We start from the raw sequence: 17,618 nt of genomic DNA on the forward strand, positions 1-17,618 counted from the left end.
ACAACTCTTTTTAAATGAGTCAAAGTCCAGTCTTGTCACTTTCCCATCATCCCTTTCCGCATCGTCCTTCTCTATTGGGGGCTCCCAACACCTCAGCCACACATCTTTTTCGTTCGCTCCCCATTTTATTCTCTAAGGAACCCTCTCCTTAATGAGCATAGATTGATGGAGATGGCTTTTGTACCGGTCAATCTTTATATCCTTTCTGGCATGGTTTTGTAAAAGATCGGCAGGTGATCCGTCCTTTCTCCTCTGCCATGGTTCATGCATTCTTCCTTTTTGGAAAGCGGATAGGGATCGGGTGAATTAGAGAATAGACAGACGTCCGTTGGCATTTCAGCCTTTCTTCTCCTTTCAGGGCCTATCCGAAAGAGAATCCAGTCCCAGTCTTGCACCACTCTCATATCCATCAATCAATTTCATAGATAGTTACTATGGTTGTTTCTTCCTACATTCACTAAAGCAAATGGAGCCTTTCCCTCCTCGAGTCAGCAAGCCAACTCGAGCGTTTTACCCTCGTGTCACTAGCGCAACACGAGCCATTCAAAAAAAAGTCTTGGAACTGAAGAGAAATCCATCTCTATACAAACTCTTTATGTTCTTGATATTGATTGAGTTACGAGAATGAAGAAGCGTAGCACAGCTTTTCTCTCAATTCAAGTTTCCATTCAATAAGTGCATCAAGTATTTCATATAGAAAGAAAAGGAACCACTTCTATTCTCTTAAGTATATGAAAAATAGCTTTTTGGTCCCTTTCGTCCAGAGGTTAGGACATCGTCTTTTCATGTCGAAGACACGGGTTCGATTCCCGTAAGGGATAGGTACTTATTCCCGGCCGGCGGTATCAAGAACCCGGATAGTCAGTAGGAAACTCCAATTTGCAAGCGGAACAACGAGTTTAGAAGGCACGTTCTTGAAAGAGCAGGCTGACTATGAAACTCATATAAGGCTCGCGATCGGGTGTATTGTTGACTCGGGGGCGGTTCCATAGGCGGCTACTCTAAGACGGATCAAGTTGGGCTATATATTATGGCAAGTTGACCCTACTTTCCAATTTCGTAGATAGAACAGTTCTAGTAGAAGGTTAACCCGGCCTTCCTAAGAGTACTAGGTTAAAGGGGAGACCTCTAAAGCCCAGAAAGAACTATCCTATCCCTTTAGGAATCCAAAAGCGCCATATCTGTGGATCACTGACGGCTATACCGAATGAGCAAAGTAGAAAGAGCCTAGGAAAATGCATCTTCTCCCTATTCAGTCCGCAGTTGTCCATCGACTAGTCTTACTTACCGCATCGCCCGGCGAAAAGGGATTTCTCAGTGATAGACCCACGAGAGTGTGTGTGCCAGTGACAAAAGAAGTGCGAGACGATCTGGGAAGTGAGGGATGCCCTTCCTGGGTATCACGAGCGGCGAGGCAGGTACGGCTGGAGGAAACGCAAGGCAACAGGGTGCTAGGTTTAAGCAAGTATTGTCCGTCCGATCATTGGAATCGGCTTAGCCGAAAAAGGCAGATCTGGTTTCACTAGTAGGAAGAACACCCTTCTAAGGTGAAGGTATTCCATTTCTAAGAAGGAAGTTCTATATATTCGAACTAGAGAGAAGCTCTAAAATGGAAATCGAAAAGGAACCCCTTGTCCGTCCAGGTACTCACCCCGTCGGAACTCGCAATCAAACATAGGGTTGGCAAACTAGGAAGGCACAGAAAAGAAGGCAGTTGCGAAGGCGAGCAAGGTCTTTTCGAATTTCCTCAAATTGATTCATCAATGAAGTAGTTGAATTGAAGTAAATGTGCCTACGAAAGAAGAGTTTTCGATATGGATATGCGAACAGGCAGAAAGCAAGCATATATTACTATTGCATTGGCAACGAACACCGTCAAACAAAGATAGCTGTTGAGGAGGAAGACCTGGATAGGGAGCCCGTTACGAATAAACCTGGGACTAGGAAACCCCGAACTACGAATGGAAACACTTTTTCAAGCAGGGGTAAACGGATCTGGTTAGGAAGCCGGAGATGGAAAAGAGGGTGTCGTGTCGGATCTTCAATCGGGGCAAACAACGGATGCTCGGGATAAAGCTGGACTTCGATTGCTTTTTGATGGATATGAGCTTTCCCTGAATAAGGATCAAAATATGCTTCCTAAAACAGCATGCGCAATGGTGGGCCGAGTACATAGCATAGAGTATATCAAGTACCCAACGCCTTCCGAATAAGGAATGGAAGCCGACTTAATAAAACTACATCTTGCTGATGTAGGTGTAGACAGGTATTCTAAAAGGAGTGACAATATTGGGTGTAAGGATTCTTCTATGCAAACATTGACCACTCGTATGGTAGCCTCACAACCATCTACAAGGGAGACTTCCACCTCAACCTGAAGTTCACCCACGTGGAGCCTTTACTAGTCGGAGTGGTAAGACTACAACCGATCCTCTTCCCCAATGCCAGCGTTGTATGTACCACCTGCCTTCTACCCTAGTCGGCCCAATACCTTCTCCGCAGGGACCTCAACAGTCCACTACTTCTGCTGCACAGCCTAGTTCTTCTACACCAGAAGCTATTGCTCCTAATGATCCATCATCAATCTACTTCACCTGTCAACCCGAAGCTGCCATTTCCAGAATGGTTTGTGAAGTCAACTGAAGACAAGCAGATTGCAAAGTTTCTGGATATGATGACAGATATGCAGATTACCACCCCCATCCTTGATGGTGTCTTACAGGTGCCGATGTATACACAGTTCTTTAAGGACCAGCTCGCAAAGAAGCGAAACATTAACAAGCCAGAACTGGTTACTCTTACTAAGGAATGTAGTGCACTCGTTCAAATAAGCTACCTCTCAACTTAGATGAGCCTGCCAGTTTTAGTATTCCATGCTTGATAGGAAGTCAAACTTTCCATGCTTTATGTGGTCTTGGGTCTACTATGATACCCTTCACTGTCTACGAGCCACTACCATTGGGTGATGTACGGCCGACTAGCATCACTCTCCACCTTGATGATCAGGATCCGGCAGACATTTTGGGTGATATCCCTGCGATAGTTGGTAACTTCGCATTTCCAGTTGATTTTGTTGTCTTGGAGATGTAGGATAAGAGCTTCCTATTTTTTTGGGGGAGACCTTTTCTAGCTACTGCAGGGGCTGTCATCGATGTGAAAGATGCTAAGCTCACGCTTCAATTTGGTGAGGAGAAAGTCTCATTTGACATTAGGTATATCTTCCAACTCACCTTCCTCACTGTCCAGACCATAGTAAGCAATATGAAACGAGTCACTTAAGCCCTAGTAAAAGTCTACTCTTTGAATCCCCTCTTTAAGGCATATAAAATTAGTACTCTTCTTGAGCTAGCTTAAGCATATCTCGAGCGAGTGAGTTTCCCTCCATCAAGTTCTAAGCGATCAAATAAGGTCCTTGCTCTCGAGCCAATGCCAATACCAATAGAGAGGGTCTAAACGAAGGATTCAAAGGAGGTTACCGGTTAAGGGCAAATGCAATCTCTGAGCCAGTTGGAGAAAAAAGGTAATCAAAGAAAGTTTCAGTTGGACTTTCCCTGCCAACCCTACCCAAATTTCATACCCTGCGGTTTTCGTTCCTCTATTGATATTTCGTTCCTTGAATCGAGAATTTCTTTGTCGAGGATCTCTGGTTTAGGGTACTCCATCGAGTTTCAGTTTCTTCTTCTAATGGCTGTGTCCGTCTAAGGTGGCTATTTGAGTGATTTAAGTATCGCGGTTGTCTTGAGCTCTGGATTGATGGACGGAAACCCGGGGCTGGGTTCGATTTCAACTTGGAGATAGCCGGGTCTATAGTAAGAGCCGCTTTGTGAACAGCATCGGATGACATAGCTAGGGTAGCCGCAATAGATCAATTATGCCTTAAGCCCAAAACTCTTCCTTCTAGGGATCAGATCAACCTAAAGCACCATCAGTTGTGGATTCATCCACAAAGTCTTTCTACTTAGCTCGTCAAGCGAAGTAGCTATCAACGGCTTTAGCATGACAACTAGAACATCAAGCCATGGTAAACTGCCAAAGCTTCTGTTGTAGTGTAGCACCAGGGTTCAGCCTTCTCCTTGCCGAGTTGCATCGCCCGCATCATGTTCAATTGGAAAGTCTGGCAAAGGCGCTTCCAACTCCTGGTTCAGGGTCTGAGGTTACCAAACAAAGATGAATCCTGCGCAATCAGAGATTAAGCCATAAGATCCCACCCAGAAACTGGAAGAGTCGGGGGCACCTACCGAAGGAGTCTTCCCTCCATCGATTCAATGACAAAATAGCTCTATTGAGAGGGCCTTTGACAACCCTCTTGAATGTGGCTTGCTCCTAGTTTTTCTTCTCCCGCCCGTTCTATCTAGGCTGGTGGCTATACCAGATTTCGTGTCTGATCGAACTTGAAACTAGCCCATTGAGCTTCTTGGATTCCAAACCAGAAAGAAGGATCGCACACAAGAAAATAGAGTTGGAATGAAAGATGGGGTAAAGATGAACTTTATTCTCCTAGCTGCTCTCCATCCAGCAAGTTACTCTCTTTCAAAAGATGACAACTCAAGATTACCAATCAAAACCAACGCTTTTTCTTCTCCTATAGCTTCATCATTACATCTTTCACTAGTTGTTGGATGTGAGTGATGAGATCGATCCATGGAATTTTTACCTCACTCACATACTTTGGAAGATGAAGAAATTCTCTTGAATTTACTTATGGGCTGGCTCTACATGTGGTCAGATGGGTTCCCCTCTTCAGTCATTTCGTACCTCTCCAACGCTTCCTCCTATTCCTATTGATCAGATCAAAGCCAAACCTACCTAGTCTTGCACGTTGTCACCCACCGCTCTTGCCAAAAACAAAGAAATTCTATCTTGGGAACTAAAAAAGAATCAGAATGGGAAGTATTTATTTCTTGATTCTCCGGCTAGCATCCTTACTTCCTTCTTCAATGGAAATTCTATGTTTTGGCTCGGTATAAACCAAAAAATGAGAAATTCTCTTATTTGTAGAAAAGTCATCTTTTGGTTAAATCTGGAGAACCCAGTCGAAACTCTGATTCATGTTTGTGGATTTTAATAGCTCTCCTATCTACCCGGAAATGATCTTCTACCTTTACTGTCTGTGTTCTTTACATATCTTTTGATTGTTTTTCAAATCATTGTGTCGTTACAAATTCAGTGGTTGCACCCTTGTGAGCAAGTTGTTGCCAGATTGGATAGGAGAAGTGAAACAAAGCTACGAGGGATAAAAATTAGCTGAAGAAGTTAAGAAGAGCATTAGTGATGCGAGAGGAGGACAAGATGGTTGGGAAGAGGAGGAAGGGGTATTAAGGGAAAAAGGGAGGCTTTATGTGGGGACCGCTGGAAATGCAAGAGCCAGGATAGCGCAAGAACTGCATGGGACAGCTACCGGAGGCCATTCAGGTATACTAGCTTCCTATAAGAGAACTAATAGGAACTTTGTCTGGCCAGGAATGGATGCCTCTCTTGAGGACAGACTGTGACGGTAAAGCAACAACATCAACTCGCAATGGCCCTCGTGCCATGAGACATGGATTTTAGTCGACGTAGATTGGATCGAAAGATCGCACTTCCGCTCTTCTCCTATCGGACTAGTCACTTCCCACTCTCCTCAAGTGAACAGTTTAGCCACTATCCTCCCATATACTCTGCTTTTTCATTGCTTATGAACGGGAACTTGTTGGTGCATGGATTTCACGTTTCAGCAGCACTTTGGTTTGTGCATGGTTGTGAAAAGAAGGCTTTCTATACACTTATGTGAACTTCACTGGCGAAAGAAAGAGAAGCTTGCCTTGATAAAGCACAGCCTTTCGCACTCCAATAGGCATATATTGTTACAAGGTTATGCCCAAAGGTCTCAAAAATGCCGGTGCTACATATCAACGCGCCATGACTAAGATCTTCGATGAGATAATACATAAGATTGTCGAGTGCTATGTAGATGATCTCGTTGTAAAGGTGGTATCCTATGAAGAACATCTTCAACATCTCAGAATCGTATTCGACCGCCTAAGGCAACATGCACTCAAGTTAAACCCGTTGAAGTGCGCCTTCATGATCTCGTCAGGCAAATTCCTAGGGTTTGTCATTCGACATCGGGGAATAGAAATCGACCCGAGTAAAATCAAGGCCATACTCGAAATGCCTCCTCCTCAAAACCTTAAGGAGCTGCGTTCTCTTCAAGGGCGCCTGGCATACATCAGGCGATTCATAGCCAATTTTGCAGGAAGAATCCAACATTTTACAAGAAAAACCAAACAAGACATTCCATTCTTTTGGGATTAAAACTGCCAACAAGCCCTAGATGGCATCAAAAGCTATCTCCTCAATCTGCCAGTCCTGGCTGCGCCGATACCAGGGAAGGAGCTTATACTCTACACCACGTCCTTGGATGAATCTCTTGGGGCTCTATTGGCACAAGCAAATGAAAACGGGAAAGAGAATGCCCTCTATTACCTCAGTCGTGTGCTCGTAGGAGCTCAACATGCGTACTCTCCTATCGAAAAACATTGCCTTGCACTGGAGTGTTCGCTGTCAAGAAGCTATGGCACTACATGATAGCACATCGGGTCACCCTCATCTCCAAAGTTCACCCACTTAAATATCTCATGACAAAACCAATGCTTACAGGAAGATTGGCAAGATGGGGCCATCATCCTTACTGAGTTCGACATTGTGTATGCGCCACAGAAGGCCATTAGAGGGCAAGCGATGGCGGATTTCTTAGCAGCACATCATACATATTTCTACAGTAAATAAAATATTTCCATGGATGGGATTGCACGTAGTCCATTCCACCTTTATCTATCTAGGTTATCCTTCTTTCTTAACAAAGCAGAATGTGATGATCGATCCCTCTATTATGGGATTTATGTTTATACCAAAGCCTCTACTTTAGATATTTACGCTGGTGAAGGAAAGCCTTGTTAAAGACTACTACTTTTGACTTCCTTTTTCGTACTCTTCTTTCATCCTCCTTACCAGAACGCTTTTCCTGGTTCAGAAGAATAAGATACTGAAATTGTGGCTTACATATGGAAAATGCCTTCGTCTTGAAGCTACCAATGCACATCACGGTGAAATCATTGTCAATTAATTGTTAGATTCCCCATATCACCCATAGCCACCCAAATCTTTTTTTTCCTCAAACTCTGCTGCCCTATCACTCCTCGATAAGTGTACTTACTCAGGTTGTGCACTTGGCTGAGCGAGATCTTCCCCTTTGGCATGAGAACCGCCTACCTATGCTAACGTAACTAATGCAGATGGCGGAAGTTAGTAGTTCTCCTATGCCAACATGAACACAAACGAAATCGTCGAATTTCGTATAGAAAGAAAAGGAACCACTTCTATTCTCTTTTCTTAAGTATAAGAGGGATAAGTACTTATTCCTGGCCGGCGGTATCATTGCTGCTCCCCGCCTAATGCGGATCATTGTGCAATGCTTATGTGAAATCTCAATCCAAAACTTCTTCGTTTCGTTGGAAAAACCAACGCCGACGTCAAGATCAGTCTCCTTTCCTTTCAAAAGTGAGTGAGCAGAGCTGAAAAAGATGGAGTTACCTGGAGATGAACAAATTCGATTTAATAACACAAACAGTACAAAGCGTCTCTCACGTCCATTCTTTTATTTTTTATTTTTCCCAACCTGCCTTGGATCCGCAGCTTGTGAACCGGCTTTTGGAAGGGGTGGAGGCACCTACCTCGAAAGACAAGGACCTCCTTTTAAAAATGTATGGAATTGCGCCCGGAAATACACAGGCTTTGCTTTTTGAAATCACAAAAATGGTAGAATCATACATGCGGCAGGCAAAATTGGTTTTGCCACCTACATACGATGTTACCTGGTTTTGTAACCAGTTTCTGGGCGTGGATTCTTTCTCGGATCTAAGGGATACTTTCGTAGATTTACATTTCAAGGGGCGCGAAAGCTCCACTTGGAACACGGGCTTTGTTAATTTTTACAACGAAATATGGAGGGCCGAAGACTCCCCGCCGGGTAGCGCTGTAAGTGCTCCGAATCAGATTTTTTTGGAAAACCCATTGGATCAATTTGCCATTTACCCAATAATTGATCTTCATGTGGGCAACTTTTATTTTACATTTACAAATGCAGTCTTGTATATGCTGATCACTGTCGTTTTGGTTGTTTTTCTGTTTTTTGTTGTTACGAAAAAGGGAGGTGGAAAGTCAGTGCCAAATGCATGGCAATCCTTGGTCGAGCTTATTTATGATTTCGTGCTGAACCTGGTAAACGAACAAATAGGTGGTCTTTCCGGAAATGTGAAACAAAAGTTTTTCCCTCGCATCTCGGTCACTTTTACTTTTTTGTTATTTCGTAATCCCCAGGGTATGATACCCTTTAGCTTCATAGTGACAAGTCATTTTCTTATTACTTTGGCTCTTTCATTTTCCATTTTTATAGGCATTACGATCGTTGGATTTCAAAGACATCGGCTTCATTTTTTTAGCTTCTTAATTACCTGCGGGAGTCCCACTGCCATTAGCACCTTTCTTAGTACTCCTTGAGCTAATCTCTTATTGTTTTCGTGCATTAAGCTTAGGAATACGTTTATTTGCTAATATGATGGCCGGTCATAGTTTAGTAAAGATTTTAAGTGGGTTTGCTTGGACTATGCTATTTCTGAATAATATTTTCTATTTCATAGGAGATCTTGGTCCCTTATTTATAGTTCTAGCATTAACCGGTCTGGAATTAGGTGTAGCTATATCACAAGCTCATGTTTCTACGATCTCAATTTGTATTTACTTGAATGATGCTACAAATCTCCATCAAAATGAGTCATTTCATAATTGAATAAAAACGAGGAGCCGAAGATTCTAGGGGGCTATAGCTGTGCTTTTGCAGCACTGAACATGGTTCCGGGTACTCAAGATATTGCGTTTGGGTTTGGAGAGGTGTAGATTGTAGATTCCAGCCGAGAAGACCAGGAAAAGATAAGGATAAAGAATGTCATATATCTCAGGAGCTAGATCACTTCCCGATGAACAAGTCAGAATTGCCTTAACAAAAATGGATGGAATTGGACCGAAAAAAGCCATTCAGCTTCGTTATCGATTAGGTATGAGTGGGAACATCAAGATGAATGAGTTAACTAAGTATCAGATCGACCAAATTGAACAAATGATAGCTCAAGATCATGTTGTTCATTGGGAATTGAAGAGGGGAGAACGAGCATACATCAAACGATTAATTTCTATTTCTCATTATCGTGGAATTCGTCATCAAGATGGATTGCCCTTACGCGGTCAACGAACTCATACTAATGCAAGGACTGCTCGCAAGCAAATTCGGAAATGAAAGAAGGCTACCGAAAGACCAAGCAATGGATTTCGCGCTCATCCCTTGCTAAAGCGCATACGTTTTCTTGCTCCTTGGTACTTGTCTGATCAATCACAGTGTTCATTAGTTCACTTGATTTTTCGTTTGATGTCTTGAACCGCTTACTAATCACGTATACGTATAGTAGGCCCCCTTCGCCACTCCATGTCTGGCTCGTCTTGGTCTCGCTCACTTCGCCCGCCTATCGTATCGGCTCGGCTTCGTCCGTCAAGCGACAGCTTCTGCCTCTGACGGCTTCACTATCGCTCATGACTCGTTGTAGTTTTCTCTATGTAGTAGTCGGCCTTTGTTAAGCTTCGCCAGAAGCGACTAGTCGCTTCCTGAATGCCTCTTTCTTGTATTAATTAATGTGTATGGTCTAGTCTTTCCAATGCCTCCTTCCTTGCCGCCAACGCATGCTAGATGGTGAGTAAGCAAGCTACCTTGCTTGCATTGCATTCGTTAAATGGTAGCTTCCGCGCCCTTCTTGCCTGCTTCAATTGATGTGAATGATCGTGTCTTCGACATCAATTTCAGTCTGATTAGATATGTCATTGAAACAAATCTGTTTTGTCTCTGTTTTCTTTTCGGATGATGAGGATGAGCCAGCCGATCCTAACATAATTTTGGAGGAGCCGGACGACGAAGCCTCAAAATCAGATAAAGATGTCTCCGACGCGACCGGACTTCCACTAGATTTTTATAGGGGTCAGGAGGGAAAAGATATGTTGTTTTCTATCAGTCCCAGGCGGATACTCCCCATCTTCCACGGTCCGCTTACCGAGGAAGAGATGCGGGAGGACCCAGGGCCAGAGCAAGTTGGGTTGGGGTATAGAGCCGTAAGCATGGTGGGGGTGACAGAGGATGTGCTCGTACGGTTCATAGTTGGGTATGATATTCTCGTGGATTGTTGGGAACGTCCTCTATATTCGAAATATGCCTTTCTAGGAGCATTACGATCTGCAGCTCAAATGGTCCCTTATGAAGTCTCTATTGGTCTTATTCTTATTGTGCGCCTTGTGAGCACGTTTGGATCCGCGAAGGCAATCGCTCGGATCTTCCCCTAACCCAACCCGGGAACGGACCGGAGGGAACCGCAGCATGAGGAATGTCCGCGTCTCGTCGCAAGGCTCATTTTGAGTTTTGGGTCATAGGGCGGGCAGTGCAGTCCGGGGCACAAGGGTCCTGGTACTACCCAGGTGCGAAGAACCCCGGAGGCGACTGCAATGAGCAAAAATGTAACTCACCGGCCTAAACGACGAGCAAACACTCGAACGTGAGAGCAAGGGATCACCCAACGAATGGACGAGCTCCAAGGAGGGAGGAGAGAGGGAGGCAAGAACCATGCTTTCAGAGAAGTGGCGGTCGAATCCACTCTGACAAAAGAAAATAACAGACTAAGCCGTGCCGTAAGGGGGCATTCTCCACACGGGACGGGGCCAAGGCCTTCATGTATGGGTGACAGATCGCCCATAGGAGTACTCCGGGATATACACCAGGGCAACTAATGTCGAGCATACGATGATGCCGCCCGTTTTCATTTCGTGAAAGTCCCCGGCAGAGGAAAGGGCTGTAGGTGATGGCGCGTTCTGCTTCTTAGGGCGATGAAATCGTTCCTATGGGATCGTGCGTGGCAGCTGGTATAGATGATGATGAAAGGCGGGCCGCTTGAACCGGGACCTATTCTCATAATAGGTAGCAAGAAAAGCTAAATAGGAAAGGGGGCGACTGATGTCTGCCTTTTTCGTCAGAAATCCAAAAGGGTGGAATGTGGAGCTAATATGGCTGGCTACAAGTATAGCCAAAGAAAGATGAGACGAGACGGACTGTTAGAGGACGCAGCGGGACTACTAGGGGAAAGCCCGCCCCCGCTAGCTAACATAGATATCTATTCTCGGTGCGCATATTCGAGATTTAGAATCTCTCTCCGACCAGGCCAGGCCGAATCGGGCCACCACTTGGGATGGGAATGGCTCAGCCCACATGCATCATTTGATGAAAGCACTCCAGTCCAGTCGCCTCCGATCAGTGGCTTGTCAACCACCGGACCGTAGCTCCTCACGAAATGCCCCTGCGTTGGGGCAACACAGCACATGACTAGTTCGCTCAAGGACCACACCCTCTCGAGAGCAGGATGTCGGCCGAGATGGAGCGCCAACCTAGACTTTCCTTGGCTTGCCTTGCCCCAACATCTAAATAAAGGGCGGGCGCCGAAAAGGAAGCAGCGGCGCCTTTTGGATGAAAGCTTAGCTTAGTAGGCGCAGCTTACTCACCCAACTCCCTTAGACAATGCAATGCTCTGAACACGAAAGTTTGCAGTTCAGCCCTCTTCTCCCATGCAGAGTCGCAGGCAGCGCCTCGGATAAATGCACGGACGAGCCACATGCAGGGAAACTTGCACGTGTGGTTCTGGCCGGGGACCCCGGTATACTGTACTAATATGTGTAGGTCCCTGTAATTCGAGTGAGATTGTCATGGCGCAAAAGCATATATGGTCCGGTATTCCCTTGTTCCCTGTATTGGTTATGTTCCTTATTCCTCGTCTAGCAGAAACTAATCGAGCTCCGTCTGATCTCCCAGAAGAGGAAGCTGAATTAGTTGCAGGCTATAATGTAGAATATGCGCGGGATGCGATCCTTAATAGTTCATTATTGGCGGAAGCCAATGTCTCGGGGACTCATTCTGACTTAAACAAGGGGTGGGTCTTTAGCAACTTCCAAATCCAAGATTTAGGGGGAAAAAAAGAGGGGCAGGGCACTCTTCATTCTTCATTCGAAACTCATGAATGTCGGGTCGGAGGTTTTTGCCTTGTTATCAAAAAGGGGAGTTGGGTAAAGCAAACTCCCTCCTTGGACGAGCACGGGGCTTAGTCAAGTAGAACCGGGTTGCGCTGCTTGATGCTCCGATCGAAAACAAATCAGTGAGGCCATGCCGGTACGACAGAATATGCGTTAGAAAGGTCAATCCCTCCCCCCTTTTTGATTTTTTTAATGAAAAACCGGGCCAAACTTCTAAAAAGCAGCCCACCCGCTTCCATAGAACAATATCGGGGCAACGTAGACCTAAGTGGATTTATTAGATCCTGGGGAACCATCACAAGTACGGCTGGCCTTTAGAACGAGAATGCCGTGTCGTCCAGCGGAGCTTAGAAGAAGGTGACTCGGAGCCTAAGGAAGGTGATTCGCGCAGACAGCTGACTCCTTTTCAATAGAAAGGAATAGCCAAACCTACCCAGCTGGCTGGTCAATCTCAGTGATCTTATCGGCCGGCAAAGCGGAGACGGACGACCACGGTCCCGACCTTACCAGCACCATAGGTTTACTAATCAATGAAGCCCCTCAACCTACTATCTTTTCTTACAAACTCAACCAAGCCTAACCAAACCCCATGCTCACGACATGTTCTTGATATTGATTGGGTTGGAGGGAGTCAGAGACTACCACGGAATCCTTCCATAGTCACCCCGGTGACCTTCGTCACCAAAGCGTCATGGCAGTTTCCAAGACCCCTCATATAATCTCCAGTGGGGATCAGTCGGAGCACATAGGAATGCCGACCACTACATAAGCCACGTCTGGCTGACGTGAGCAGCAAGCGGGGGAGAGTATTTTGAAGTACAAGAACGTTGGGGTGGGACGCTAGTACTTAAACTAGGGTTGCTTCTTAGCGCTAATCTTGCGTTTTTCAGCAGTTAGTTGTAGCGCGCCTTCCCTCCTTCTCTCATTTCGGAAAGATTTGGCAGTATTTTCTTATGAAGACCTGGTCGAGAGAGTACGAAACATCGGTGTAAAAGATTGAGTGGGATGGTTATAGTAAGGGGCGAACCAAGTGCTTGCGCGAAGAAGCGAATCAATCAGAATGGAGACAAGGAAAGGAATCGAGGCCCGGCCCGGTAGCGATGCCTCTCACGCGGATGGGAGTTACTTTTCTTTATCACCGTAAGCGTTACGAAATGGACCCGCATTCCCCTTTGCTTTTCTTTTGCAACTAAGCTTAAAAGAAACATAGTAGTCTTTCAAGCCATTGGAAAACTCATTAAGTGCTCTGTTGAGTGAATGCCTGTTGAGAAGCTTAGGTCATACATTTCCAGCTAATTATAATACAACCATGAAGGTGGGGTTCAAATGCCATACAACTATTTATTCTGGTAAGTACGATTGGAATGTAGTCCCTTTTTATTGGATCCGCCGCTCCGTTAAGTTAAATTCAAAGTAGGTGTGGGTCTAGGTAGAGGAAGTCATAAATCAAGTATCAAGTATTGTTATAAATATCGTATATAGTAGTTGCCAAACTCACAAGCATCACACACTTCGATCTACTTTATTGAATAACTTAGCTAGATAGAACCGACTCAAGCTTTTCAATGAAAGAAGCAATAATGGCATAATTTCCGTCTCAAGACCTCTTGCAGCTACAGCCAATGCAGCACCTCCTTGATCAACATACCACACAGCCCATTACGCCTTGCTCCAGTCGCAGTATAAAGAGAGACTATAACCTACCGGGGAGCCCTCGGCAGAGTCCCTATCGTTGTTGCAACAATTACACACAGAGTTCCGGAATTTCACATTTGTGAGAAGAAAGGGTATGTGTGTTTGAAAGGAGTGGTGCAAGAACGTATTCTGAGCCTCAGTCAACACAACTTGTTTCGCCTTTTCCGAACAGCATTCTTATCAGGACCCTCCTTTATATAAACCACTCGTAGATATATACCTGCCTGTGGCCTCAGATGAATACATCGATAGATAAGAAGGGAAATGCATCATCTAGAAAGGCTTACTGAGGTTTAGGGATGTTTGTGTGATGGATCGTATGCTTACTCACGACGACTTGGCTATTCAATAAAGGACGGAGTCAACGTGAGCCTTAGGGTCCAAAAATATTCCATTGGTGTCAGCTATTAGCGATTATTCAAAGTCGTAATGGTATAAATTATTGGTCAATTCCACTGATTCTTCTTTCCCGTTCCTTCACTGGCTATAGCGCCTTACCTCTTCTGTGACTTGTCCTGAGATGAGAAGTATCAAAAGTGTCGGGGTTTGGGTTTATGTCATGCTAGACTCACGTTTCTCGTTCTTACGCTGGGACCGCGACCTTACAAGGATACACAAGCTGGTGAAGGTTTCGGAGAAGCAGCAAGCTGTTCGGATTCAATTTAGCTTTGAGCAGGCCTCGGGCGAGGAAATGCTTTGGCTGTGCCAGGAGATAGTCGTCTCGGGGGCTTTTGGGCGGAGCCAAAGTGGTCCACATACGTACCATTTCCATCATCACAAGATCCCCTTGTTCTGTGTGCATAGAGATAAAGTGTGCTCTTATATTTAGATAAGAGAGAGATTTTTCTCAGCGCTTCCCCTTATCGGCTTGATCTTCTTCCGCCCCTCGGTAGAGTGAGTCTACTTAGCGAACTGGCAGGACGCAGAGATCGATTGATCAATATGCATATCGAGCATCTATAGTTATTCTCTCTTCCCAAAAGATATCTCAAGTCGCTTCCAACGTTTTGATGAGTAAGGGAGGGTATTTTCAACAAGATAACTATGGACGACCATCTTCCAATTTCCAATCTATATCTTTCATTGGGTAAGTAAGGGGAATAAGCAAGAACGGTGGAAAGCTTAAGAAAGTGCTAGTTCCTTTGCTGCGAATGGGTGGAATTGGTATCCCCAAAAGGTTGTTCTCTAAAAACCTCTAGCAAGGGGGTGTGGAAGAGTTCAAGTCTATCCCTTTGGTTAAGCTACTGTTGTTATACATCTCTACTATTATGGGCCACCACTTACTTAAAGGAAGTCGAGTACACATCTCCTTCAACCTGAAGGGCGAGGACCTGCAACGACGTAACATTTGAAAGAAAAGTAACCAGCATAGGAGAGTGATCAGAAAGCATACGACTCGAGGGAGGGTTGGCTAATCAAATTAGAATGAAGATTCCGCTCTATATGATAAACGTTGGTTGACTTTGATATGAAGTGTTGATTGTGTTTTCTATTCGTTCAGACCCCGATAGTGCTTCTCGTTGTGACTGAAGGAAGGTTCATTCTGTGCAAGATATATGCTAGTTTACAAGCATGAGACCCTCCTTTCGGGCCGGTAGACAGAGGCCTCAGTTCCAACGAAATGGGGAGCAAAAAGAGGTCGTGTCATACCATACAGATGAAATGAATGAAAGATATTCCTGCTGTTTCTGTTCCTATTAGTACTTCGCTCTGACCACATCAAGAGGAGTAGTTTGTTTATCTTTTGTAAAGCAAGCCCAAGGAAATATATAGGAGAACATAGCTTGTTTTGTAGTAAGTAAATTCAAAGGCTCAAATCATCTATATCAATGCAAGTATAGCTGGATGGAGTGACTCGTGCTTTCGAACCATAAACTAATGCCGCCTCTCGGGAGCGCGTGTTACTATTCCATTCTCTGGAGCACAATCCAACGGAAAAAAGTATGTTTCCAACCTACACCTTTAGTTGTTCCAGCTCGTGAGGAAGACGACTATGGAATTCAGATTTCCTTTCTCTCGAAGCAAGCCAGTCCTTAATTAATGATAGGGAAGGAAGGAATTGCTCTTAGGCTTGTGAGTCTTTTTATCATATGGATGGGTCGTACAACCCTTACATGGTCTCTTGGCATGAAATTGGGTACTTTTCGTCTATGGCGAGATGGAAGTTATCTGCAAAGAATGCCAACTTAGGACCGTCAAAGTGGAAATCGTATCAACCCACCGAAACCGCTCTTTGGAATGGAATGCATAGTATTGTGCATTGGAATGGAAAAGTCGAATAATCAAGACATGGATCTAGTATCAACATGACCCAACTTCCATTCTCATGACCCAACTTATTCAATCACTTCCATTATCTTTCTATTGCTACAAATCGACAACAAAAAACATCCCTCGGAATTCCTGTTCGATAGGAAAAAATAGCTCTTCAACCAGAAATAGCAAGCAACATGTTTTTCTTCTCTCTTCTGGGCACACACCCTATCGGGTGACGCCAAACACCCTAAAGGGAACGCAACACTTCCTATAACAAAAAAAGCAATATCTGAAATCTTTAAGCAACTAAAAAAGACGTATACTAAAAGATATGTGTTGAAAAGGGATGGTCAATAACAAGATGAACCCAATGCCCAATCTTACCAATAGTATTCCTTAACTCTTGAATTGATACACTTGTTCATGGCATCTATTCTCTATCTTCACTTTTCATCTTCTCATCCTTAACCTCAGTGATCTGTTCCTCCTAGACATCCTTCGGCGTACAAAAACAGAAGAAGAAGAAGAAGAAGAACGGGCATAAATCAATAGAATAGTTTAGTTTCAGAAGTCTTTTTTGATTGGTATATCAATCATGGTTTATAGGGAAATAGTTAGAATAGGAAAGCTCTGTTAGTTACTAATGTTTGGGTTTTTGTTTACGGCAATAGTAGGTTTCTTGCTTGTCATATTTAGAATATAAGCATCAGTTACATTTGACGTCCAGCCTTTTTATAGAAGAGAAAGGAAGGTTAAGGGCAAGGGCGCGGCATAATATATAAGAAAAACTTGATCTTTGAGGGGCAATTTTTCCAACTAGACCGATAAATGAGAAAAAGTACCAGTCGTACCAAGAACCAAAGGCACCAGCTTTCATTGATATGTATACCGTATCTTTTAGCTGAAAAATCTATGGATAAGAACCGGCTCTGGGAGGAGGGGTGGCGCGACAGAGCAATGAAAAGCTAGTATCTTTCCTTATCTTCGGTCGTGACGCCTTTTCCTTTTGTATGAGAAAGCGCTACAAAACATCCTTCTCGCGGGTTATCTTCTACTCAAGTAAGCTCTCTCCTATTCTTCATCCACCAACTAGCAGGAACGTAGGAGCACAAGAGGGTCATCATCTTCTGAAACGATTGGCTTTCGATCTGCTTTCCAAGAGGTGGTTTCTGACATGACCAGAAAGAGTGGAATTCTTGTTAGGATTGGCATGTCAACTTGCTTTCTCGGACCCTAACATAAACCACCTTATCCTCACTCAGATTGTTCTTTTGGACTGAGCAGAAGCACGACCTCTATCTGACATTTTCTCTATCCCTTCTAATCTCTCAATGGCATTTCCATCTCTCGATTCAATCAATCAAGTAAGTGCGGATGACACTTGTCTTTATTTAGTGTTTCCCCGGCTATTTAGCCATTACTTGCATCTCAGGTTCTTTGTACCCTTTTTTAGTGCCATGCACACTGAGGTTTCTGGCATGACCGAATCTTTTGAGAATGTCGCTTATTACGTTAAT

General features: G+C 44.4%; 1 pseudogene; it reads left to right on the forward strand.

Moving 5' to 3' along the window:
* The first annotated feature begins 6,772 nt into the window (after positions 1-6,772).
* LOC120966467 (ATP synthase subunit a-like) lies at positions 6,773-8,853 on the forward strand (annotated as a pseudogene).
* Positions 8,854-17,618: the final 8,765 nt, after the last annotated feature.

Source organism: Aegilops tauschii, chromosome 6 (assembly GCF_002575655.3).
Source record: "Aegilops tauschii subsp. strangulata cultivar AL8/78 chromosome 6, Aet v6.0, whole genome shotgun sequence".
Lineage (NCBI taxonomy): Eukaryota > Viridiplantae > Streptophyta > Magnoliopsida > Poales > Poaceae > Aegilops > Aegilops tauschii.